The 26,216-nt window shown below is 37.6% G+C and overlaps 1 protein-coding gene and 1 pseudogene across 1 annotated transcript in view; one reads left to right on the top strand and one right to left on the bottom strand.

Moving 5' to 3' along the window:
- si:cabz01090165.1 (uncharacterized protein LOC100333421 homolog) overlaps window positions 1-26,216 on the bottom strand; it is a 217,706-nt gene that overhangs the window by 168,962 nt on the left and 22,528 nt on the right. The gene's annotated exons all lie outside the window — the stretch shown is intronic.
- Window positions 13,145-13,261, top strand: LOC137043999 (5S ribosomal RNA; annotated as a pseudogene).

Here is a 26,216-nt window from a genome sequence, read left to right as displayed (position 1 = left end):
ATGTATAGCGTGCACAACGCGCATACACTTTGCTCATGAAATCTACACAGATGCAACAGTTATTTTTGCAAATCATAAATTGTTAAACTAAAAAAATATTAACACATGAGATGACGGAAATCATTGTGGTGTGCCACGCAGATGTGAAAAAATAGGCATAAATCTAGCTTACAAATTATTCAGGCTAATTGTAGTAATTAAGGATCAGACCTGTTTGCCCAATAGTGGCAAGACATATCTGTATATAAGGACATCTGACAAATTGGTTTGTCCGTCAAGAACCAGGAAAAAAAAAAAATGACTGAAAAACTGAAAAAACTGTTTAACCGACGCTATTTTGGGTGGGTTTCTCCCATCCCCATCCAACACAACCTCTCTGCCTTTCACTGCTCTTCAAGAACATCAGTCTCCTCGGCTGTGAACCGCTCCTGGCGTGCGCCTGGTAAATACGCCATAATAATAGCGACCCATAATGGAACTTGCGCAGCTGCTTTTAAAGGGAATGTTGGATGCCGCTCTGATTGGTTTATTCACGTTACGCCCAAACCACACCTATGAATAATGAAGCTACTTCAGACCAACACATTTTAGATTTGCGCCGGGCGCAAGAGCCATTTATCCCGCCGGGAAAATAGCAACAGCGCCGAGACCCGCCCACAAAGTTACTTCCGCTTCGGCTTTGACACTTGCGTTTCAGATCGTTAAAATAGGGCCCTAACTGTTCATTGTTTCGTCTGCTACACGTTGTTACTGACATATAAAGGCCCTTTCACACCGGACGCGTAACGGAAACGCGAATATTTAACATGCAAATATTTTACATCAAAACCGTTCACATCAGCCGCAACATGAATTTGCGACGTCTTTGACGTTTCAGAGCTCCAATATACCAAAACATCCGCGGCGACAGCTGAGAAAACACGGACACTTCCTAATTCAGTGAAGACGAGCTTTTCATGTTATTTAAAAAGACCGAAAAGAAGGGTTTGAGTGCAGCCAGTCTTAAAAGTGGGGCGGCAGTGGCTCAGTGGTTCATGTAGGTTGTCTACAAACCAGAAGGTTGGTAGTTCAATCCCCGGTAACACCTGACCAAGTGTCGAAGAGTCCATGAGCAAGACACCTTACCCCAGCTGCTCCCGACGAGCTGGATGGCGCCTTACATGGCTGACATCGCCGTCGGTGTATGAATGGGTGAATGTGAGGCAAAAATGTAAAGCGCCTTGGATAAAAGCGCTATATAAATGCAGTCCATTTACCATTTAAAGAACAGAGAGATGGAACAGGAGGATGCTTGTACAGGAGCTAAAAATTTATCATGACCGGTTCCGTGCTTACTTTCCAAAGTCCGTGGGACAATATGAGGAGTTCCTCCAGAGACAGTAGCAGTGTATCTGACAAGACTAACACACACTTTAGGGACCAGTCGATCCAGAGCAGATGTTTCCAGTTGAGTCACAATGTAAACATGTAAGTGCCACAGACGTACTGATGGCAACATGTTCACTTTCTATAGTTGCGGACACAAGGTTTAGAAAAAAATAATCAACAAGTTATAACTCAAAGGGTTACGATATCGCTGTCTGCAGCCTACAGTGGGCAAACACAGCTTTAACTGGAACTACAGCTGTATAATCTCATGAGAAATGCCATACCTGGCAAAGGTTAATGTTGATTGAATAGCTAGTGACATCAACTGGACATTTCGTCACCTTTGTTTCCTTGTATGTGATTGGTTGAAGCAGCTTCTGTCGATAAAAACTTAGATAAAAAAATAAATCAAATTGACATCGAAACAAACAAATAAAAGAGTCATTTTTTCGCCACAGCACATTCGCGTTCAGTGACACAAACAGCTGATCAAAAAATAAAACCATTGCGCAAATTATTTGCGAGTCAAAATCAAGTCCAGTATGAAAATACCTTTATAAAGAGTAATATTAAAGCGATCCCCTGGTGTTGAGACTTGTATGGCTTAATATAACATACATGATGTCTCTTACTGAAATATGTAGTAGAAAACCCATGAAAGATCTACGTTATTTAAAAAATCTATTTTATATTTTGGACCATGGGCGGCGCCATTTTGTTTGCATTCTGGGTTGATGACGTAGAATGGTTGCACTCGGCAATCAGCTGTACAATTACAAAGCAATTCATTGGTTTTGTTTAACTCTGAAAAAAATTTCGAGTTGCATTGTGGTAAAAATAGCTACGGGTAGCGCCAGCTGATTGCCGAGTGCAACCATTTTACGCCATCAACCTAGAACGCAAACAAAATGGCGCCGCCCATGGTCCAAATATAAAATCTTTTTTTTTAAATAGCGTAGTTATTCTTTCATGGGTTTTCTACATATTTCATTAAGAGATCCTTTAAGAACTGACATGTTAAATCAGATACAAGTGTTCTGTTAAACGCGACTCTTTCACTAGCACTTTCAAAGAGAAGTTTGCTGCAGCTCTTAACTTCATTCAATTCTCATATCGGCCCTCAGCAGACTCTGTGAACGACAGTAAGCGACACATCTAACTGGAAGCGTGTCTGATCTGAGCTGACTCAGAGACGCTTGACCTCAACAGCAAACAATGAAACTTCTGAAGAAGCTCCGCTTGCCTACAGGCTGGCAGGACCGAGTCCACGTTCGTCCTCTAGCGCTCGTTGACCTGATGTCCTGATGACCTGATGGCACACACTGGCTGTATGAATTATTGCATCTTCAAGATGAAAAGTACTTCCTAGAAGTAGGATGAAAAAGGCACAAGGGCATTGAAAGGGCAGCCCTGAAGCTCCAGTAGTTTTGCATTGGAGATGCTGTTTGCATGTTATAATGGATGAATCATATACATTACATGTCAGATCTTATTAAGCTGATTGCTCTTCTCTAGATTATGGGGCTCAATGAAGCATGTCATTGCTGCTTAAAACTCTCACCCACAGCAAAACTCCTTATGCTTGTTGACTAAATATTTAAATGTCATGCAAAGCAGAAAATACATGTCTGACATGATCTTATTGTGTTATATTGCGGGTTCAAAATAAGTGCAGCTCAGTACACAGCATGTGTGGCATAATGTGAATTAACACAAAAATAAATAAATAAATATATATTTTGTCTCAATATTACTGAAAATAAATAAATAAATAAATAGTAATAATAATAATAATAATAATAATAATAATAATAATAATAATAATAATAATAATAATAATAATAATAATAAAACAATTTATTAAAAAAAGTATGTATGACAATATGGTGATGCACTTTTATGTGGCCAATTTTTTTTATGATATATATTTATGGTATGCCGTTCAGGAAATTATAGTATTTATAATATGATTGGTTGTATATATTGAATGAAAGTCTGAATATATGGAATGGAAATTGTGGGCCTGCATGAAACGACCCTTTCCTCTGATTGGTCAACCAAAGATCAGGCCGTGCCACTTGTAGTGTTTCCACAGTTACGTGCAGAATAACAGTCCTCCGCTGCTGGACGGATTATTAAAGTGTTTGATAAACTCTCTCTCATTAAAAAAAACGGACTAATGCTTCGACACAGATCGCGCTGGACGGGGATTAGGAAGGGTTCTCTTCTCAAAGTGCCGTCTTGTGTTATTCATTTGTGATTGTTCAGATGTTGAACTATGAGTGAGTCTGCACGAAACAACAATTTGAAGTAAAAATGAGTTAATGAACAGGCTGGGTATGAGACAAAATGCAACGGAGGCCAAACAAATAACATGCCAGAAACATATTAATCATCCAATCAGACTCTTAAGCATTTGCCTATCTAATGACTGTTTGTTGGCTGGGCAGTGTATTAAATAAAGACTGACATCATCAAAGTGCCATCTTGTGTTTTTCACTTGTGATTGTTCAGATGTAGAACTATAAGTGAGACTGTACTAAATCAAGTAGCAACTAAAGTAATAACGGATTAATAAACACGCTGGCAAATGCATGTACAGGTCGAAATGCTGGCCCCAGATGCTTCTAATGATGAAGAAATGTATTCACGAATTAAGATATTTTTGATGAGATCCGAGAGCTCTCTGACTTCTCCAGCTGTTTAATGGACACTTGTAAGGTCCTGAAAGGTAGTAAAGAGGTTCAATCTTAATTTTATGAAGCGACGAGATTACTTTTTGTGAGCAAAAACAAACAAAAATAACAACGTTATTAAGCAATGTCTTCATGTGTCATTCGCCAGCGTTTCATTAATTCATTTTTACTTAAAATTGTTGCTACTAGATTTCGTGCAGACTCATTTATATTTTAACATCTGAACAATCATTAATGAAAAACACAAGGTGGCGTTTTTATCTTTAATTTTTTCAAAGTTTCATTCCATATATTCAGATTTTCATTGAATATATACAACCAATCATATATAATCATAATATAAACCTGTAAGTTGTGAGGCGGGGCCTCCATGGATCGGACTTGTTTGTTCAGCTCATCCTACAGATGCTCGATTGGATTGAGATCTGGGGAATCTGGAGGCCGAGTCAACGCCTCAAACTGGTTGTTGTGCTCCTCAAACCATTCCTGAAGCATTTGTGCTTTGTGTCAGGAGCATTATCCTGCTGGAAGAGCCACAGCCACCAGAATACCGTTTCCATGAAAGGCTGAACATGGTCTCAGCATTAAGGAGCCGTGATGGAGTTAATTGTTATTCACTTCACCTGTCAGTGGCCATAATATTATGCCTGATCTGTGTAGTTGACGTCTTGTACTTTTGAAACATGAGTGCTTTTACATTTGTGGATCAGCTCCATTCACTTCTATTGTAAGTGCCTCAGTTTAATGTAGATTTTTGCAGGGACAAGCTGAAATAAATGTTTGTGGTAATCAACATTGCGCCATAAATGCTGTCGAATGAACTTGTGCTAACCCCGCAATATTCCTTCATGAATAATGCTCAGCTATGCAAAAGCAGCGTTCCTGTAAAACTGATTCATTATGTAATTAAACTGTGCAGTATCCAGAGTCATTAACTTATCAACAAGTAATCATTCTCAGTCTGAAAGGCCCTAAATATTGCACCCTTCACACACAGACATTAGGAAGGAGATTAATTACCTGCAAACAAACACCTGACCGGCTGAGCGTCTCTAGTGAAAGCATATCTCTCCCATCTCTTCGGTGGCTAATTACGCCCTCTGTCTTTCAATTAGCGAAGCATTTGCGGACTGTCACTCTTCATTGCAGTCGTACAGTCAGTTAAACACAACGCTTATCTTTGACCCAGGAAGACAATGGCGTCCCAGGAGATTGTCATTGTTCTTTCATATCTCAGGAGACCTAATGGACTTCTCAGCTTTCGTTTTACTATTGAACTTTTCACAGATGTTTCTGGTAAAGTCACATACGAATATATAAAAACAGAAACAAATTAGATCATTGGTTCAGTAACTATTCTATACATTTACTCTTTACTTAGTGTGTAATGTTTTACTTTGAGCATGATTTCTTCTCTATATCAGAGTCATATCATAATATTCCTCATTATAATAATTCATATGCAGAATAAAGGGGCGGGGCCTGGTTGAGTTAGTTAGTAGTTTGTGTTGAAACTGCCAGTTATGGTAAGGGGCGAGACATCTCCCAAACACCAATCACAACACACTGCTCTAGCCAACCAATCAGAGCACAGTGTGCTTTTCAGACGGAGGGGCTTCATAAGCCCCTTTCACACTGCACATCGGACCCGCAATATTCCCGGAGCATTGCCGGGTCGCCTTCTGTGTGAAAGCAACCACGTCCCGGGATTGATTACCGAATTGAACCCGGGTCGGGGACCTAGTAACATTGCAGGGTTCGACCCGGGACGAGCGCTGTGTGAACAAAAGCCGAAACTAATGCCGCAACGTGTACGTAGTTATCGTGCGACTCCTAGAGCTTGTTTTTTCAATAATACAACCCTGCAGTGCCAGAAGAGCTCGTCTGTGTTTTAAACGCAGAGAGTGTTCGTATACAAAAGAAACTAAAATTAAACAAGCAGAAATGAGCGCAAACTGGACACAAGTCGAGACCACGGAGCTCCTTACTATCCGCGCTGAAGCTGAGATCGCTCGCCGTTATACGTCACATCAGGATGTCACGTGTCAACTCGACCCGGGACCGTTACGGGTTGTGTGTGAAAGCGCACATATTACGGTACTTCGCTGGCAGTGTGAATGGACCAAATCTAGCGGGTCGGGTCGCATTATCCGTGTATTTGCCGGAATCGCACTGTGAAAGGGGCTATAGAGACAGGAACTAAACAGGGGTTGTGTTGCCCTAAAAGCATCATTAGCCATATTTAGCATAGTTCAACGACTGTGTTTCTTGAAACCACAGTTCCACCAAACATTCACAAACAGCATCACAATCACAGTAATTTGTCCTGTTTAGTAAATCTGGCCCTTAAAGCTCTGTTTTTGAAGAGTGTGAATGTGTGTACATGCTCTAATGCGTACGAACAGCTCTTTATTACATTTGGAAATACATCAAAATAACTGAATAATAAGAATTAGCCCTCAGATGCCATGCCCTTAATATCTACGAAAAATATATATCATTAGTTTGTTTTATTAAAATAAGTTATTTCTCCACCACCTGCATGACAACATTAAACAACGTGGCTCAACGACAAATTTTGCGACAGAATGGTTTTGGGAAACGTAAGCTGATTTGCTATTTGATATCTTTAATGATACATCAAACTATGGAAGCAAAGCAGCGAAACTCAAACCAGAGCGTTACTGACAGCCTGGGAACTGAGGAGCTGCAACAATGTCAAATATGGAAAAAAATAAAAGACATTGAAGAATGAAATTGTTCCAGTGGAGCCAAAAAAAAAAAAAAAAGATTGAAAAAGACTGTTTTAAAAAAATGCATTTTATACATCCAACTGCCCTGATATCATAATCTGCCTGATACCAATCATTCTTCTGGGTCAAAAGAAAATCCCAGTGAGCATTTCTCCTCTTCCAGCAGATCCGCCTCCACGCATTACAGACAAACACATCCTGTCGCAGGGCTCTGGCTGTCATCAAATGTGATTTCCCCGCGTAAATATTTGTGTCAAACAAGCGATGCATTGCCCTGTCACCGCTGAAGGAAAGCCGTGCCTTTCCCCGTTTGAATTACACCAATTTGTGGCTTCATGTCTCGAATGCCTGCTATGCTTTTTTTTCTTTTTTTAATCCCGCCACATCTGAGGCTCCCTCTAATGGTGCATAATTTCTCACAAAGTGAGCCCGGCCCGGTGAAGAGGGGATATTTGAGATGATGGGCATGGGCAATAACAGAGCCACTGGGCTGTGCAGGGCGAACGGATCGGTCTGGGAGAAGAGAAGAGAAGTCAGCGAGCGGAGAAGGGAATTGTCAGGCTTTATCAGACCCACTATCAGCAACACGGCTGGAGAAATGGGCCCTCATAAATTATGAAGGATGTATTATCACACAAATGGAATGGGTGACAGTGATGGAAATTAGAAATGGGATTCGGCTCTTCGGTCGTGCCCGGTAATTATACGGCAACAATATATTACGGCTTCTCCACAGCCCAATGTCAGATGCTCTTACCTGGGCGCAGACGTGCACGAGAGCGCACGCACTTAAATCTCTCATGTTTCTCCGTACTGGAATCCGAAGGTGGTCGGTTTGAAATTTAATGATGCTACGCAGACTTTCTGGGCCAAATCGCTGCAAAAAACAGGTCCATGAATTATAAATTACAATTATTTCCCAAACTCCGCTCTAATGGAAACAGATCTTCTTCGGGGGGGTATCGCCAAATTCAATTTCCAGACAGTACCAAGGTCATTCCTGTGTAAAGGAGTATGAATTGTAATTATTAATTAGCAAGCACGATAATCACCGGTGTGCGTTTCACCTTCGAGAGCAGAAGAACGAGTGACTGATTGAGGTTTAACAGACGAAAGATGGGCACTAAATCACGAGATGCCAAGATCTCCTGATTTCTTTTTCTTCCTCTCTGTGCTTCTACGTCTCCGGGACATTGTTTCCCAGGTGTATCACATCTAAAAACATGTCGGCGTCTTCCGCTTCTCCTTGAGTTCGGTAGATGAAGGTCAGTTGTAAACCTTCATTAGACTCAGCTGTAACTCTCTCTTGTTTTTTATGGCTGTTTAGATGAGTGCGTATTTCAAATAGACTATTTTCGGACTCTGTATCAATTGCTTTATACACTGTAAAATCTAATAAGTTAGACTTGCATGAAAACCGATTGCCTTAAAAAAAAATGACATAAAGAGAAATATGAATAGTATGTTGTAATGACAAAGGCTTAGTTAGTAAAAAAGAACTGAGAGTACTTGATCATTTACTCTAGATTTACTCTAGATTCGCCTTAGTATAGCTACCATTCTCGCATGCCGAAGTGTGTGTGACTCAAGCACGATCAATTACAAGATATTGTCACAATTATAGAGGGATTATATCAACCCAATTAAACATGTTAAATGGCATGTATATCTAGCTAATGACTAAGCTAGACCTTTTAAAAGCAAACTACTCATTACTTCCCTTCATTTGAAGCTAAATAACTGTGCTTGTTGTTGCAATCAATAGGAAGAGAATTACAATAATATCCATGAAGGTTAACACTTTACAATAAGGTTGTATTAGTTAACATTAATTAATGTGTTAGTTAACATGAACTAACCATGACCAGTGTCTGTAGCTTTACTGTTTTTGTAAGAGTATCTTACTGTACATATTTACATTAGTTTATAGCAGTTGACACACACCGAGGAAGAACATTTCTAACTCCCCATCTGACTCTAAAGGTCAAAAGCTTTTGTGTACCATATCAACATTATTAAGCCATTGATTTTGGGCTGTAGATAAGCATAACTCTACAGTGAAAACCATCTGAACATCAGCGGATAGGTTGTTCATGTTTATACACACTTTACTATCAGTACTTACATTTTGTGAACCTTATTGTTAAGGGACACTATTTTAACATTACCTGATGTGTTACTAACATGTATAGACTTTTACTAACATAACTCACCATTAACGAAGCATGTATTATTTGTTTTTGCTTTGTAATGAACCTACACATGTTAACACATCAGTTCATGGTGAAATAGTGTACACTTGATTAAGACATGCTTTGTTTAATAATGTTGATGCAGTTTGTGTGTCCAGAATACTTCAAGTGTGTGTGTGTTTGTTCCCGGTCATGAGTGGAAAGCAGTGAGTGAAACTGCATCAAATGTGTGTGATTTGTGTAAGTGCATATAATGTGAACGACGCCAACGTACAGGGAATCGAGAGTTATCCAGGGATAATGTCATGGTGTGTGTGTGTGTGTGTGTGTGTGTGTGTGTGTGTGTGTGTGTGTGTGTGTGTGTGTGTGTGTGTGTGTGTGTGTGTGTGTGTGTGTGTGGAATCGGTACAGTTTATCTGTCTTTTATAAATATGATAAACTAAAGACTCTTGTGAGATATGAAGGATCAACACTACTCTACAGATACTCGAGATTACCACGAGACTGGCAGAAACTGAGTGTGTTATGCAGCCTTTAACTAAAAAGTGTTAGCTAGAATCACTGTTGAATTTTCACGTTCAGGACTTCCACACAGCAGAACTGATGTGAAAGAGACTTTCTGGCAGTTGTCTAAATAAAGCATATCTCGTCTGAGCTCTCCAGAAAGATGACAGGAATTGAAGAGCAAGCTCGACGGTTTGCTGAGACCCAGCTGCTTTTGGAAATGGAGATGAAGGGCTGATTAACATGAGGAGAGACATGTTTGCTCTGTTTTAAATCCTAGTGAGCTTAGCCTACAGACACAATCTGATCCTTTATAGAAAAGGTAACCCTTGTGCTTAATTATATTGAATGTGCACTTGTAAATCATAACAGAATATTTAGTCACACTTTAGATTAGGGTCCAAGTCTCACTATCATCCAACTATTATGTCTTTTGCCTCATTAAACTGCTAATTAATGTTTTTTATTAGCTAGAAATGTGGTTGTTACATTTAGGTATTGGGTGATCATGGGACGTAGAATATGGTAATGCAGAATAAGGGCTTAATATGTGCTTTATAAGTACTAATAAACAGACAATATCCAAGTAATATGCATGCTAATAAGCAACTAGTTCATAGTGAGAACTGGACCCTAAACTAAAGAGTTACGGAATATGTAAAAATAATAAAAAAGATAATGATAATATAAATAATATGAATGGAAATGTGTATTTAAAGAGAGTACTCTTACATGACTGTTTCATAACACATTTATGTGAACTGTGTAGTTGTCAAATTAAAAGTTTTACTTCAAAGTATTTTAAATCATTACATGAAACATGACAAACACTTATTCTGATGTGTTGACTAGCATACTAAAACACATATAAAGTACATAATTATCATTTTAACCAGTGTGTTATTCGATATTAAATGTAAAGTCCTTATATTTTAAATGTACTGCACTGCAACTTCATTACACATGTGTAATTACAATATAAATAAAGTATACAGTATATAGTTAACCATAAAGGCTTGTCAGTACAGTCGACAGAACACTTTAACCATATTTCAATAGAGTAATTATGATTATGATATCGTATAAAAATGTCATTATGATATCAAATAATTATAATATAATTTAAAGACGTTCTAAATTCCAAGTTAATTGGGTCAAAAATGTTCAGCTGCATTAAATATTTTCATTTAAATATTTAACATGCAATTATGTGTCTGAAAACATTGCATTTTTTTGCTGTATATTTTCTTTTTAAAATAAAATATGCAATAAGTGTACTTCCTTTTCCTCAAAAAACAAACAAACATCTGAGATGGTGAACAATCCCAGGGAAATGTTAATTATATATTTTTCATTAAAAACACTAAATCTACTAATTAAAATAGTTGAATCAATGAAAAGTGAGATATTTTATGTATTGTCCATGGGAGAGATGCCATTATTGCCAGTACTAGTGAAACCAGTCTTACAGCCGAGCTTCTGTCTACAGAGCGGCCAAATCTCTCACTGGGGTTTGGAACAGTTTTTGTGTTTTAAATGTCAAATCTCTTTAATATTTTGTCTTGCAGTTTCTCTTTTGTAAGCCAAGGCTGTTATTATTGGTAAAGATGTAATGTGCATTTCAATTTAATAACTTCATCAAACCTTGTCACTTTTTCATTTTTTTTTTCTGATGCCAGACGTGCAAATCTAACAGGCTTAGCATTTGACCAAAGATACTTTCTCTCCTCTCACTTTCTCTTTTTTCTTCCCTCTCTTTTATCCAAAGCCAGACAGTGAAAAAGAAGCATGCAGGTATTTAAAACCTTTTGATCTTTGGATTTTGTCGCGCCATATTGGCAGGAAGGTTCGGATATCATTCCTCAACACAGCTACTGTTTTATTTTGATGCCGTTTTACTGATCTACAGGATTTAATACTATAAATGCCTTCAGGAGAAGACAGATACTCAGATGTTTATTGTTGCAAATATCCGTTTATATCAAGCATACTAGGTAAAGAAAACTTAGCGATTTCACTGAAAATTATTATCTGTCATGCTGTGTTTAGGTGGAATATTTCTCTAGCGCTTTATACAGTAAAAAAAAAACACCACCTGCTGTTAACAAGCAGAATCACTGAAGGAACGAGTCCCCATTGTGGTGATCAATGCTTGCTTTTGAGTTGTCTTTTAAAACCTTTTTTTTTTCTTTTTCTGGCTGCTTTAATTGTGTTTATGAAACACATTTGTTGTGGCAAATAAAGCACAGAGAAAATATATTCAGGTGTGGTTATATTTTGATAGTGACATAATCATCATACAGTTAATTTAGATCTTTCTCAGCCCAATCTATTATAATATTTACATAAAAACATAACCAACAACACCTGGTTTGGTTAAATTATCACTTACAAATCAAGGGTCAATCTAAAACTTAGCAAACATTGATCCCATAATAGTGATCTAAACAGTGTGACTCTTTCCTTCTGTGATTCTGCTTGTTAACAGTGAGCGTTCATCACTAATCGCCAATTATCACAAAAAATAATCACTTAATTATCTCTAACTTTAACACTGTTTCAGTGTTACTTTTAAAACTTTGAGTGTTGGATCAAACAAACTCTAAAGATTGTTAATTTAACTCTAGGGTTTTTGCTGCACATGGTCAGTGTCACTATATAGCCTCATTCTTTAGCTATATATAGTTTACAGATGGTTTTTGATACCTCTACACCAAGATAAACCAGTTATGATCTTATGAAAACAAAGTTGCTGTTACACCAACTTGTGCATTCCTTTTTTTATTGATCAATGGTGAATTATTCAGCTTATAGCCCTGTTAGGACATGTAAGGGCATGCTATCAGTTAATGCATTCCCTGGACATTGAACCATCAATCTTGCTCCACTATGTGAGCTATTGCTTACTGATTTGCTGAGGGAGGCTGTACAGCTCTTTGAAGCTCTGGTCATAGGGATTTTAAACTGTAATGCCGTAAAACTATTCAGTTTTTGTAGCAATTGCTAGAAGACCTCTCATGATTTATAACAGCAGAGGAGAGTATTGCAGGAGAGAAAGAGACATAAGGTCACACCTTTCCAAATAAGGGTTAAGAAAGGGTTCATTTGCAGGGATGCCATAGAAGAACCATTATTGGTTCCCCAAAGAGCCTTTCAGCAAATTTTTCGGTATTGGGTAAGACATTAATATGTGCTTTATAAGTATTAATAAACAGCCAATATCCTAGTAATATCCATTCTAATAAGTAACTGTAATAGTGAGAATTGGACCCAGAACTAAAGTGTTCATTGTTCATCAGTGTGCACACATGGATCATTCAGAGTCTTGCTGGAGGTCTACAGAACACTGACCGTAAGCCTCCTGCCTCTCCCAGCAAGAGAGAAAACTCCAAATCCCAATATGAGAGATCCAATCAAACTCTTCTGCACTATAAAAAATATTGGGATATTATTATTTTTTTACGCAAATCCTGGGTTGAGACTTTTGAGTCATTTTTTGGGTTATTTTTTCAGTGTTTGGGTAGTTTTGTGTTACTCTGATCCTGGGTCAGATGTAACAACCCAGTGTTTGGGTAGTTTTTGTGTTACTCAGATGCTGGGTCAGACGTAACTACCCAGTGGGGTAGTGACTACCAGCAGCCATATCATCCTGTAGCCCAAGACTGGTTTCCCACTGAATCTAAGCAGGGCTGAGCCTGGTCAGTACCTGGATGGGAGACCAACTGGGAAAACCAGGTAGCTGCTGGTAGAGGTGTTAGTGAGGCCAGCAGGGGGCGCTCACTCTGTGGTCTGTGTGGGTCCTAACACCCCAGTATAGTGATGGGGACACTATACTGTCAAAGAGCACCGTCCTTCGGATGAGACGTTAAACCGAGGTCCTGACTCTCTGTGGTCATTAAAAATCCCATGGCACTTCTCGTAAAAGAGTAGGGGTGTAACCCCGGTGTCCTGGCCAAATTCCCTTGATTGGCCCTTACCAATCATGGCCTCCTAATAATCCCCATCCACTGAATTGGCTCTATCACCCTCTCTCCTCTCCACCTATCGCTGGTGTGTGGTGAGCGCACTGGCGCCGTTGTACTGTGGCTGCCGTCGCATCATCCAAGTGGATGCTGCACACTGGTGGTGGTTGAGGAGAGACCCCTGACATGAGTGTGAAGCGCTTTGGGTGTACAGTAGTACATTTGAAAGCGCTACATAAATGCCTCATTCATTCATTCATTCATTCAGTGTTTAGGTAGTTTTTGTGTTACCCAGCTCCTGGGTCAGACGTGACAACCCAGTGTTTGGGTAGTTTTTGTGTTACTCAGATCCTGGGTCAGGCGTAACAACCCAGTGTTTGGGTAGTTTTTGTGTTACTCAGATGCTGGGTCAGACGTAACAACCCAGTGTTTGGGTAGTTTTTGTGTTACTCAGATGCTGGGTCAGACGTACGGAAGCCCTGAACCGCATGGTGAAAAAAAAAAAAAAAAAAAAATTGATGGTGGGAGAAAAAAAATAATTAAACCTTATCTCGTTATTTCAACATAATAAGTCGTTATTTCAACATAATATCTCGTTATTTCAACATAATAAGTCGTTATTTCAACATAATATCTCGTTATTTCAACATAAGTCGTTATTTCAACATAATAAGTCGTTATTTCAACATAATATCTCGTTATTTCAACATAATAAGTCGTTATTTCAACATAATAACTCGTTATTTCAAGATAATAAGTCGTTATTTCAACATAATAACTCGTTATTTCAACATAATAAGTCGTTATTTCAACATAATAACTCGTTATTTCAACATAATAACTCGTTATTTCAAGATAATTAAGTCGTTATTTCAACATAATAACTCGTTATTTCAAGATAATTAAGTCGTTATTTCAACATAATAACTCGTTATTTCAAGATAATTAAGTCGTTATTTCAACATAATAACTCGTTATTTCAAGATAATTAAGTCGTTATTTCAACATAATATCTCGTTATTTCAAGATAATTAAGTCGTTATTTCAACATAATAACTCGTTATTTCAAGATAATTAAGTCGTTATTTCAACATAATAACTCGTTATTTCAAGATAATTAAGTCGTTATTTCAACATAATATCTCGTTATTTCAACATAATAAGTCGTTATTTCAACATAATAACTCGTTATTTCAAGATAATTAAGTCGTTATTTCAACATAATATCTCGTTATTTCAACATAATAACTCGTTATTTCAACATAATAACTCGTTATTTCAAGATAATTAAGTCGTTATTTCAACATAATAACTCGTTATTTCAAGATAATTAAGTCGTTATTTCAACATAATAAGTCGTTATTTCAAGATAATTAAGTCGTTATTTCGACATAAGTCTGTATATTGTTTAGCTGTGTTGTTATTTCGATATTAGCCAGTAGAGGGCAGAATAAGACAGGGAATCAGTTAACGCATTGTAGTTATAGGCTACTGATAGGCTACTGTTATGAACTTTTGCAAGTGGTGCTCCAAAATCCCTGAGGTTTAGCCTCTCATGGGAATTTTAACATTAATGCCAGGCATATGCATGCAGGTTAACTCTTATTGAGGTTACATTTATGCTTCCATACTATTACCAAAAGCCAAGGTGGTCAGGCCCTATAGGAGTAACGTTAGATACTATGAAAAGCGAAAACTGCCTATGAGCACGCTTTCAAATTAAATAAGTTGTTGAATATTTGTAAAAACAACAATATAAAATCTTAAGATATAAGGCCGGCGACACTGCAAGCGTGGGGTGATCATCTCGGCTGCGTGGCGTGTCCGTTTTTATCTCGGCTCCCGCCCGCATTTTTATTTCGGCTCCCACCCGCCGAATTACGTTATAATAATAATAATAATAATAATAATAATAATAATAATAATAATAATTATTATTATTATTATTATTATTATTATTATTATTATTATTATTAAATTGTTGAAATAACCTTACAATAGGTTAACCTAGAGACTTTCAAACATGAAAATGTCATATGTAGGCTATTCGTGTCAAAATGACATATAGCCTAAACATCTTTTCCTATTCTATTTTGCCTGGAAACGCTTCCAACACACTTGTCTCGTGAAAAATAGTCTCTTCTATTTCTAGCATGCAGGCATTTTCCGCGCTGGCTCAAGCTTGTCACGCAGGCAGTGTGCAACCTGTTAACATGGGAGCCGAAATAAAAACGGACACGCTTGCAGTGTGTGCTTTATATATGCTATCACAGCTTTTCAAACTCTTGCTCGCGAGATTTAAAGAGGGCCAGGCTAAGCAATATTTCTTTAAAAAAAAGTATAGTCTATATATAAAAGTATTAAATACGCAAAATATATTTAACTTAATAGATTAATGAACACATCGAAAGAAAAAGAAACATTTAACAATCAAACATTTAAAGTTACACTGTTCAATCCAATACTCAGTTTAATAGTTTAGCATCCAAATACATGGCTAGTGAATACGCATCTGTATTCATTCCATGCCATAGGCCTATGGCTGCCGTCGCATCAACCAGGTGCATTAATTTATTATTTCGGCTCATATTGCATGAGGTGCATCTTCTGGGGATCATATTTCAACAACAACAAAAAAATCACCTCCAAATGTTGTAATGCAGAATACACACACACACACACACACACACACACACACACACACACACACACACACATACACACACACACACACTGGTTCACTATCTTTGTGGGGACTCTCCATAGACGTAATGGTTTTTATACTGTACAAACTGTATTTTCTATCCCCCTACACTGCCCCTAAACCTACCCATCACACACACACACACACACACACAGACACACGCATTTGGCGTGAGACACACGGTTTCAGGCTCCGTGTCACACTCTCACTCTGCCCAGCTTAATCTCACGCCAAATTGCCAAACCTGCTTTTGATACTAAAACAAAGCTATAGCTTTTTTTCTTTTTATTAAGTTTTAATGCGAAATTCAAACAATAAATAGCGTTGTGGCGCTAATGTGGCATAATGTTAAAGCCAGAGGCGTTGAAAAGCGGAGTTGCAAAATGCTCTCGCTCCCGGCGGCGCGCGCGGACACGTGGCTCATGGAGCGCTCAATACTTCTATCTGTGTCAATGCATTTGAATGGCTTAAGCGGATACACAACAGTTTCACTTAAATTATTATATAATTTCAAGATTAACAGCAAAATTGCATTTTATCAAATAACATTTTATAAAATTATAAAGCAGCAGCAGCAGCAGCAGCTCTTATAGACATATGTGTATGGAATATGGCTAGCGCTGATCGGGAGTGTGTCTGGTTCAGCAGCGCCATAGCAGATTTTAATTTATCAGGCCTAATCTTTGCTTTTTATTATTTACCATTATCCTAAATGAACACTGGGTGTATTTGTAGCTTACTTAGGTTATTACATTCGTGTAGTACTAGTAGACTGTAAACTGTGATAGACCTAGCTTAAGAGTGGTCCAGACCAACCCAGAGCCATAAAAAGAGAGTTGCGACACGCTTTGATCTCGCCGCCACGTTGTCACGTGGTTCATATCTCTCAATAGTTCCAAACAATTCAGCTCTGTCAATCTATTTGAATAGGATTAAGCAGGTTTCACTATATTTGCAGCAATTTCTGGCAAATATTAACACAATATGTGCATGACTATGGGCTTATAGCATTTTATTCTGGGGAGAGGTAGAATATATAATTTATGTTTTTATTGAGTGATCTGGTTATTTTCTTCGGGTGCGTGAAAATCACGCACAAGAGTGCGTGATTTTACGCGCAGCCAGTGGCAGTTCCAGACAATTTTGATTGGGGGGGCAATGGGGTGTCCTGGTCATTTCAATGGGGGGTCTCATGCGAACCAACAAAAAATACAGTGGACACAGCTTCCAGCTGAACGCAAGGAAGCAATGCGCATCAACGTTCATAGTGTGGCACAGTAATTCTTATGTTTATATTTTTTTAGGGCTGTCAATCGATTAAATATTTAATCGCAATTTAATCGCACATTCTTATCAGTTCTAAATGTACCTTAAATGAACATGTTTCAAGTTTTTAATACTCTAATCAACATGGGTATGGAGAAAAATGCATGCTTTATGCAAATGTATGTTTATTATAAACCATACTCAGAGCATGAAGACTAGACATGTACCAAAGGTCACAGATGATTTTCAAAGAACTTGTTCATGTCTCTTAAGCCAACAATTCAGAATAAGCAGTGATTTCTCTCATTTTAAGAATATAAATAAAGAGAATTTTTACACTGGCAGTTTAATTCAGAACACGGCACAGTTCAAAAGCTGTAATGCGGACCTGTGAGCACACCATATTGCACAAGTAGGAATATAGTGTGGCCCCTTTAAGAGATGCGCGTTCCTGCCCACATGTCTGTTCCTGCCGGTATTTTGTGTGTGCGCCGAGCTGTGCCGCAGTGAGAGAAACATGGACTCGGGAGCGCTCTTGTCCAGAAAAGTAACCTGCTGCTTATTCGTTTTAGCCGATTGTAATGTATTTAGTTCAATAAAACACATGTACTGTAGTAGTGATGATGGTGTTAATGATTTACTTCAGATATGAGCGAGAGTGAGCTTCAGTGCATCGCGCTCGAACTGCAGAGAATGTTTTTTGTGAAAAAACAATTTTCTTTCGACCTGCGGAGCCTAATAAAAGATAAGCAGAAAATATGGTAGCTTATGAAGGCAATAACTGCACTTGTTTCAGAGTAATGTTAATGTTAACCCTTTTTTTCCTATTAATGTTTGCTGCAGCATCCTTTGCGCCTGTGGCTGATCTAAATTTCTCTAATAGGCCTAAGGGCGGATCAAAAAGAAAATGCAATCGCAATGTTAATCGCGCGTTTAAATGTTGAATAAATAGCCTATTGTTCTGCGTAGTTTGAAGAAAACATTTTTAAATCTTTATCACGGATATATAATGAAAATAATCCTCTCAGTATTGATCAAAGCAAGTTTTATGACTAAAAATGCTGAATGAAGTTTACATACCAAATCTTCCAATTAGGCTAGCCTACAAATCCTCTCATCATAACAAACAAAGCACAGACACGACTTAAATAACGATTTATTGTGAAGTTTAGATGTTTTTTCAAAAGAAGATTGCTGATGAGTGGTAATTTATTTTATCATTTTAATGTTGTTAACGAATGCGAGAAGCATACACACGTGAACATAAATGAACGGTGCTACAGCAAAGAAATAAGTTTTAAATGGTGTTTTTTTTTAAACAGGGCAAGCAATTTAATTCAACTTTATATCCAGGCATGAAAATATATATATTTTTCTTTTTTTAATCTTGAAAATAAATCATAAACCAGTTTTAACCTTGATATTTGAAGTATTAGATATATTACATATCTTGGATATTTGACCACTATTTACAATAAAATTAGTTCTTCATTTCTGATAGGAATGAAAAATCAATTATTGATTTTTTAATAGAATAACGAGATACAAAACTCTACATTCAATCGCGTTTGATCCCATGTACTTTTGATAACAGTGCAGAGGGCCTACACAAGTTTTAGTCCACAAAATGTCCTCACAAAGATGGCAATATCCAAAACCCTTGTCCTTGTGGCGAAATTTTTTTGGTCCCCATGAGGAAAACATCTTATAAATCATACAGAATGAGTTTTAAGTCCCCATAAAACATGGAAACACAACATGTGTGTGTGTGTGTGTGTGTGTGTGTGTGTGTGTGTGTGTGTGTGTGTGTGTGTGTGTGTGTGTGTGTGTGTGTGTATTCTGACTGATTTTCTTTTTTCTTTTGATAATTAACAGGCTGCGTCAAAGTTATGCGATGCTATATGTGTGCGTAAGGCCCGGTGCGACTGAACAGCGGAAAAATAAGCCTAACTGTAAAAAATAATCCTAATGTTATGGAAAATAACACTACATTTTTTACAGTATTTTTTTGTAATTTTGAATTAGGCCTACGTTTAACACGATGTAAAATTACAAACAATTATGCTGCAGAATTTTTAGTATAGACTACTGTCACTTTATTGAAGGTGTTTGATCATTATAGGAAAAATCTGTAAAATAACAGTTTTTCACTTTTACAATCATAAAAAACGATCAAATGACTGTCAAACAAAAACCATAAAATTAAAGTAAAACATCTTAATTTAAACAAAGAAAATCTGTAAAATAACTATTTAACACTGTACTATTAAAAAAGCGTAAAAAATGGTAAATGACTGGCAGCTATTGCTGCCAAACAAAAACCGTAAAATTAAAGTAAAACATCTTAATTTAAACATCTGTAAAATAACAGTGTTTGTCACTAAAACCTTTAATGCAAATTTCTGTAAAATTATTGTTTTTGCAACTTATTTGAATTATTTGTCACAGTTTTTCTTTTTCTTTCGATGTGTTCATTAATCTATTAAGTTAAATATATTTTGCGTATTTAATACTTTTATATATAGACTATACTTTTTTTTAAAGAAATATTGCTTAGCCTGGCCCTCTTTAAATCTCGCGAGCAAGAGTTTGAAAAGCTGTGATAGCATATATAAAGCACACACTGCAAGCGTGTCCGTTTTTATTTCGGCTCCCATGTTAACAGGTTGCACACTGCCTGCGTGACAAGCTTGAGCCAGCGCGGAAAATGCCTGCATGCTAGAAATAGAAGAGACTATTTTTCACGAGACAAGTGTGTTGGAAGCGTTTCCAGGCAAAATAGAATAGGAAAAGATGTTTAGGCTATATGTCATTTTGACACGAATAGCCTACATATGACATTTTCATGTTTGAAAGTCTCTAGGTTAACCTATTGTAAGGTTATTTCAACAATTTAATAATAATAATAATAATAATAATAATAATAATAATAATAATAATAATTATTATTATTATTATTATTATTATTATTATTATTATTATTATTATAACGTAATTCGGCGGGTGGGAGCCGAAATAAAAATGCGGGCGGGAGCCGAGATAAAAACGGACACGCCACGCAGCCGAGATGATCACCCCACGCTTGCAGTGTCGCCGGCCTTATATCTTAAGATTTTATATTGTTGTTTTTACAAATATTCAACAACTTATTTAATTTGAAAGCGTGCTCATAGGCAGTTTTCGCTTTTCATAGTATCTAACGTTACTCCTATAGGGCCTGACCACCTTGGCTTTTGGTAATAGTATGGAAGCATAAATGTAACCTCAATAAGAGTTAACCTGCATGCATATGCCTGGCATTAATGTTAAAATTCCCATGAGAGGCTAAACCTCAGGGATTTTGGAGCACCACTTGCAAAAGTTCATAACAGTAGCCTATCAGTAGCCTATAACTACAATGCGTTAACTGATTCCCTGTCTTATTCTGCCCTCTACTGGCTAATATCGAAATAACAACACAGCTAAACAATATACAGACTTATGTCGAAATAACGACTTAATTATCTTGAAATAACGACTTATTATGTTGAAATAACGACTTAATTATCTTGAAATAACGAGTTATTATGTTGAAATAACGACTTATTATGTTGAAATAACGAGATATTATGTTGAAATAACGACTTAATTATCTTGAAATAACGAGTTATTATGTTGAAATAACGAGATATTATGTTGAAATAACGACTTATTATCTTGAAATAACGAGTTATTATGTTGAAATAACGACTTATTATGTTGAAATAACGAGTTATTATGTTGAAATAACGACTTATTATGTTGAAATAACGACTTATTATGTTGAAATAACGAGATATTATGTTGAAATAACGAGATATTATGTTGAAATAACGACTTATTATGTTGAAATAACGACTTATTATGTTGAAATAACGACTTATTATGTTGAAATAACGACTTATTATGTTGAAATAACGAGATAAGGTTTAATTATTTTTTTTCTCCCACCATCAATTTTTTTTTTTTTTTTTTTTTCACCATGCGGTTCAGGGCTTCCGTAAGACGTAACAACCCAGTGTTTGGGTAGTTTTTGTGTTACTCAGATCCTGGGTCAGATGTAACAACCTTGACCTAACAGCTTTATACGATTGACCACATGACTTTAAAGAATGTATATGTTGCTGTTGTTGTATTGTTTGTATTAACTCTGTCCTTCACACTCTTTCATCCGTGCTTTAACTGCCTGTCCATCCAGTGCACAGATGTTTGATGTTTCCATTCTCATTGATGTTCATATTCTCTTTTTTTCTCAAAAGAGTCATATTGCCCATACCGAAAGTTAAAGAAGCAACCGTCCTTTGAAAAGTTTTTGCTTGCTACGCTTCTTTGTCTCATATGCCTTGGGATCACAAGGTCTGCTGAATTTAAATGCAAATTGCCAAAATAAATTATTGATTCCTTCAAAGCTGCGGCAATAAGAAAACATGTGGGAACAACGGCGGTCTTTGATCCCTCCGGACCGGCAAACACTATATCTGCTTTTGTAGACTTATATAGATTGTTTAAGAGAAGCGGACAATAAACAAACAAACACAGGAGAAAGATAATATATGCACAATAACTCAGCCTGCGAGTCTACATAATTCATTATATAAGCTAATACTTCAAAGGCACGATAAAATATTCAGGGATAGCACCTCAGTTTGACGTGCAAGAGGGAAATTCATCATTAAACAATGAAACGACAGTGCCTTGCTTCAGCAAGCACATGCTAATGTCACCGTGAGTCCTCTGACGGGTCGCGGGTCTCTGCTGTGTCCTCCTCATTACTATTTTCAGCCATTATCTGGGGACGGCAGGGGTACAGCAGGTAGAAGGGATGTCCTAGTTAAAGACAGGGTTCTTTATATCCATACCTTGAGAACAGACGGGGAGGACACATGGACACCATCTGACGAGAGGGATTCTGCCTACAATTACATATGGTTAACTGTGCTGTCTGAGGAAAACATATAAGGTTAAAACGAAACATGCGCGTCGGCAAAATTAAATGAAGTCGTACCTTTGTGAGTGTGTTTTCTAAAATGATAGGTTAAATTGAGTTTTAATGAAATCATTTTGTGATGTCTATTACAGAAAGCCTAAAGTTGACTTCCAGTTTTGAAATGAAAAAGGCCTGCAGGTGTAACTAGATGAGCAACAGTGTGATTATGAAAACAAAAGACATTTCAAATGTGATACTAGTACCCCTAACCAACAAACTAACTAACTATTATTATTATTATTATTTCAGGGAAATAAAAAAATAAAAAACTGGTTCTATATACTGGTATTTATTTATAACTCTGTAGAGAGGTTTGTCCTTTTAGGGCCACTGTAGAAACATGACGACACAAAATGGCGACTTCAATGTAAGGAGACCCCTTGTGTTGATAGAAACGACTCTTTCTGATGTAATAAAAACATAACAGATCATTATATAAGGTCTTTATACTCCACTGAAAACACAGATTTGTATTTTATATTGAATTTATGTTATTAGAGCTTTATAAATACTACATACTGCACCTTTAACAGGAAGATTATATATTTTAACTGGAATACTATATATATATATATATATATGAGAGAGACATCTAAAACAAAAACAAAAAAAATCCAGAAATCACAATGTATGATTTTTTAAATTATTTATTTGTATGATAAAGCTGCAAATAACTATTTGAACACCTAAGAAAACCAATGTTAATATTTTGTACAGTAGCAATTACAGAGGTCAAACGTTTCCTGTAGTTTTTCACCAGGTATGCATAGACTGCAGGAGGGATTTTGGCCCACTCCTCCACACAGATCTTCTCTAGATCAGTCAGGTCTCTAGCCTGTCGCTGAGAAACACAGAGTTTGAGCTCCCTCAAAAGCTTCTCTATTGGGTTTAGGTCTGGAGACTGGCTAGGCCACGGCAGAACCTTGACATGCTTCTTACAGAGCCACTCCTTGGTTTTCCTGGCTGTGTGCTTCCTGTCATTGTCATGTTGGAAGACTCAGCCTTGACCCATCTTCAGTGCTCTAACTAAGGGAAGGAGGTTGACTTGACTTTCTCCCATGACTCTTCTGGATCATCCAAATGGTCACTGGCAAACTTAAGACGGGCCTGGACATGTGCTGGTTTAAGCAGGGGAACCTTCCGTGCCATGCATGATTTCAAACCATGATGTCTTAAATTATTACCAACAGTAACCTTGGAAAGGGTGGTCCCAGCTCTTTACAGGTCATTGACCAGCTCCTCCTGTAGTTCTGGGCTGATTTCTCACCTTTCCTAGGATCATTGAGACCCCACGAGGTGAGATTTTGCAAAGAGCCCCAGTCTGAGGGAGACTGACAGTCATGTTTAGATTCTTCCATTTTCTAATGTGGACCTTTTATCACCAAGCTGCTTGGCAATTTTCCCGTAGCTCTATCCAGCCTTGTGGGGGTGTACAATTTTGTCTCTAGTGTCTTTGGACAGCTTTGGTCTTGGCCATGTTAGTAGTTGGATTCTTACTGATTGTATGGGGTGGACAGGTGTCTTTATGCAGCTAACGACCTCCAGCAGGAGCATTTTATTTAGGATAATAAATTGAGTGGATGTGGACATTTTAAAGGCAGACTAACAGGTCTTTGAGGGTCAGAGTTCTAGCTGACAGACAGGTGTTCAAATACTTATTTGCAGCTGTATGATACAAATAAATAGTTAAAAAATAAAACATATTTTGTGATTTCTGGATTTTTTTGTTATAGATTATGTCTCTCACAGTGGACATCCACCTATGATGACAATTTCAGACCTCACCATGATTTCCAAGTGGGAGAACTTGCAAAATAGCAGGGTGTTCAAATACTTATTTTTATTACTGTATATATATATATATATATTCCAGCTGAAACAAATTGCCCTTACACTGGACTTCAGAGGCAGTTTTCACTCTTTTTGTCCTGAAAACATATCAAAGACCACAGCTTCAGGAAGTCTCAAATGTCTGTTTTCCAAGGTCAACAGATAATATTCTGCAATGACCAGTGGAATGCCGGAAACGTGTTTTAGCCTTGAGTATTGATCGACGGGCAACATGGGCTCAGAGAAGAATCACAGCACCCGAGGTTCTTCAAGTCTACGGTTGAAATCCCAATTACACACTTCTCGATTTATTTGACTACAAATCCGAGAAAGATGAGATTCGACATCCTGATGGAGCACATCTCCAGATACTAGATGTCAACGTTCTCTCATTAAAGTTAAATGGGCATAATAATCTCGCTCGGTGGAGTGTGTTCGCCCAAGGAAATGCACGCGGGCTCAGAATAACACACGTCCTTCTTCTCCATTCAATGCAATCTCTGCCTCCAACTGAAGAGAAGCGACACAAAAAATGCATTAATGGAGAATCGCACCCGAGGGCCCGCGAACGCCTCGTACCAAGCCAACCGAGTTCTTTCCGACAGGGTTTTGCACTGATGCACACTTGATTTTCTCCCTAAACCTGTCTGTCTCTCCATGTCTCCTTCCAGTCAAGCTCTCCGCGGATGGCTTTAGGTGGCACATGCCACATCGGATCGTGCGTCGGTGCGCGTGTGCGCCGGGCAGAAAATCCATCTGAAGTAATGACCCTCCATGTTATCTGCGGAGGCAGAGCTCTATCTGATTGGTATAAAAGAAGCAGTTTCGATTGGCTGAAGCCGAATGCCTAATGTGAGAGATTTACTCAAAGCCGAAGCTCGGAGATGAGCGGGAGAAAAATGAGTGTGAGATATTTCTGAAAGGAAGATGAGGAAGTGTAACAAGATTATTTTACATTACCTCCGGCCAGAGCCGTCCAAATCTCTCCTCAATCCAGTCCAGCGCTCATTCTGAAAAATTAATTCTAATCCCGACCAAGCACACTTGAGTGCTCTATAATTATCCAAAGTGATGGATAAAAATATGAATACAAATAATACCTGGAGAATGAATATGATAAACGAGGCGTAATGATATTTTGCATATTTCGAATGAACACTGCGTGTTATATTTCCTTTTTTACACTTCAGGACGATATGCATGTGTGAATTTCAGCATGAACACATTTCTATATTTCAACGCTGACAATTTCTGTATCCAGTCATTCAATGTGATGAGTGTGTGTGTGCGTGTGTGCGTGTGTGCGTGTGTGTGTGTGTTGCATACTGACACATCTGAGACGGCTCTGTGAAACAAAACAAGTAAAAAAAAACTGAAACTGTCTGTCAGGCTACAATATCATAGAGTCGCTCAATAATCACAGAGAATGGCTCATTTAAGATCTGACAGAAACAAAACTCAGGCTCTCAGGCAGAGACACGAGACGTCTTTCGAAAACAGACACCTTTATGTATTTTATTTAAATGAAATGCCCAGATTACATATCAATAATATCGGAGACATAGCATTTAAAGAAAACACTTGACTTGTTCTGTTATTTCTGTTGAACACATGCAATCTCACTGTGAAATTTCCACCAAGTTCAATTTCATCTGCTGTAATTCGTTTTTAAGTAAAAGCGGAACTAAAGATACAATTTGCCATTTACTTTTTAACCGCTTTAAAGCTACAACCGCTTTCTTCTACAGAAGACCAAAGGCAAATCTCTGGAGGCTTTTTACTCGTTGTTTCCCATGCAATTACAATGATTGGATAGTGAAGCTTTTAGGCTCCAAAAAAGATGTAAAACCTCACAAAAGCATCATAAAAGCTCTTCATGGAACGTGTGCTATATTCTAAGCCTTTGTGCAAGAAATGTGATTTTAAATCATTATTG

This window comes from Pseudorasbora parva, chromosome 16, assembly GCF_024679245.1.
Source record: "Pseudorasbora parva isolate DD20220531a chromosome 16, ASM2467924v1, whole genome shotgun sequence".
In the NCBI taxonomy this organism is placed as follows: domain Eukaryota; kingdom Metazoa; phylum Chordata; class Actinopteri; order Cypriniformes; family Gobionidae; genus Pseudorasbora; species Pseudorasbora parva.
The sequence above is the reverse complement of the archived record's forward strand: the minus strand, read 5'-3'. Positions and strand labels throughout refer to the sequence as shown.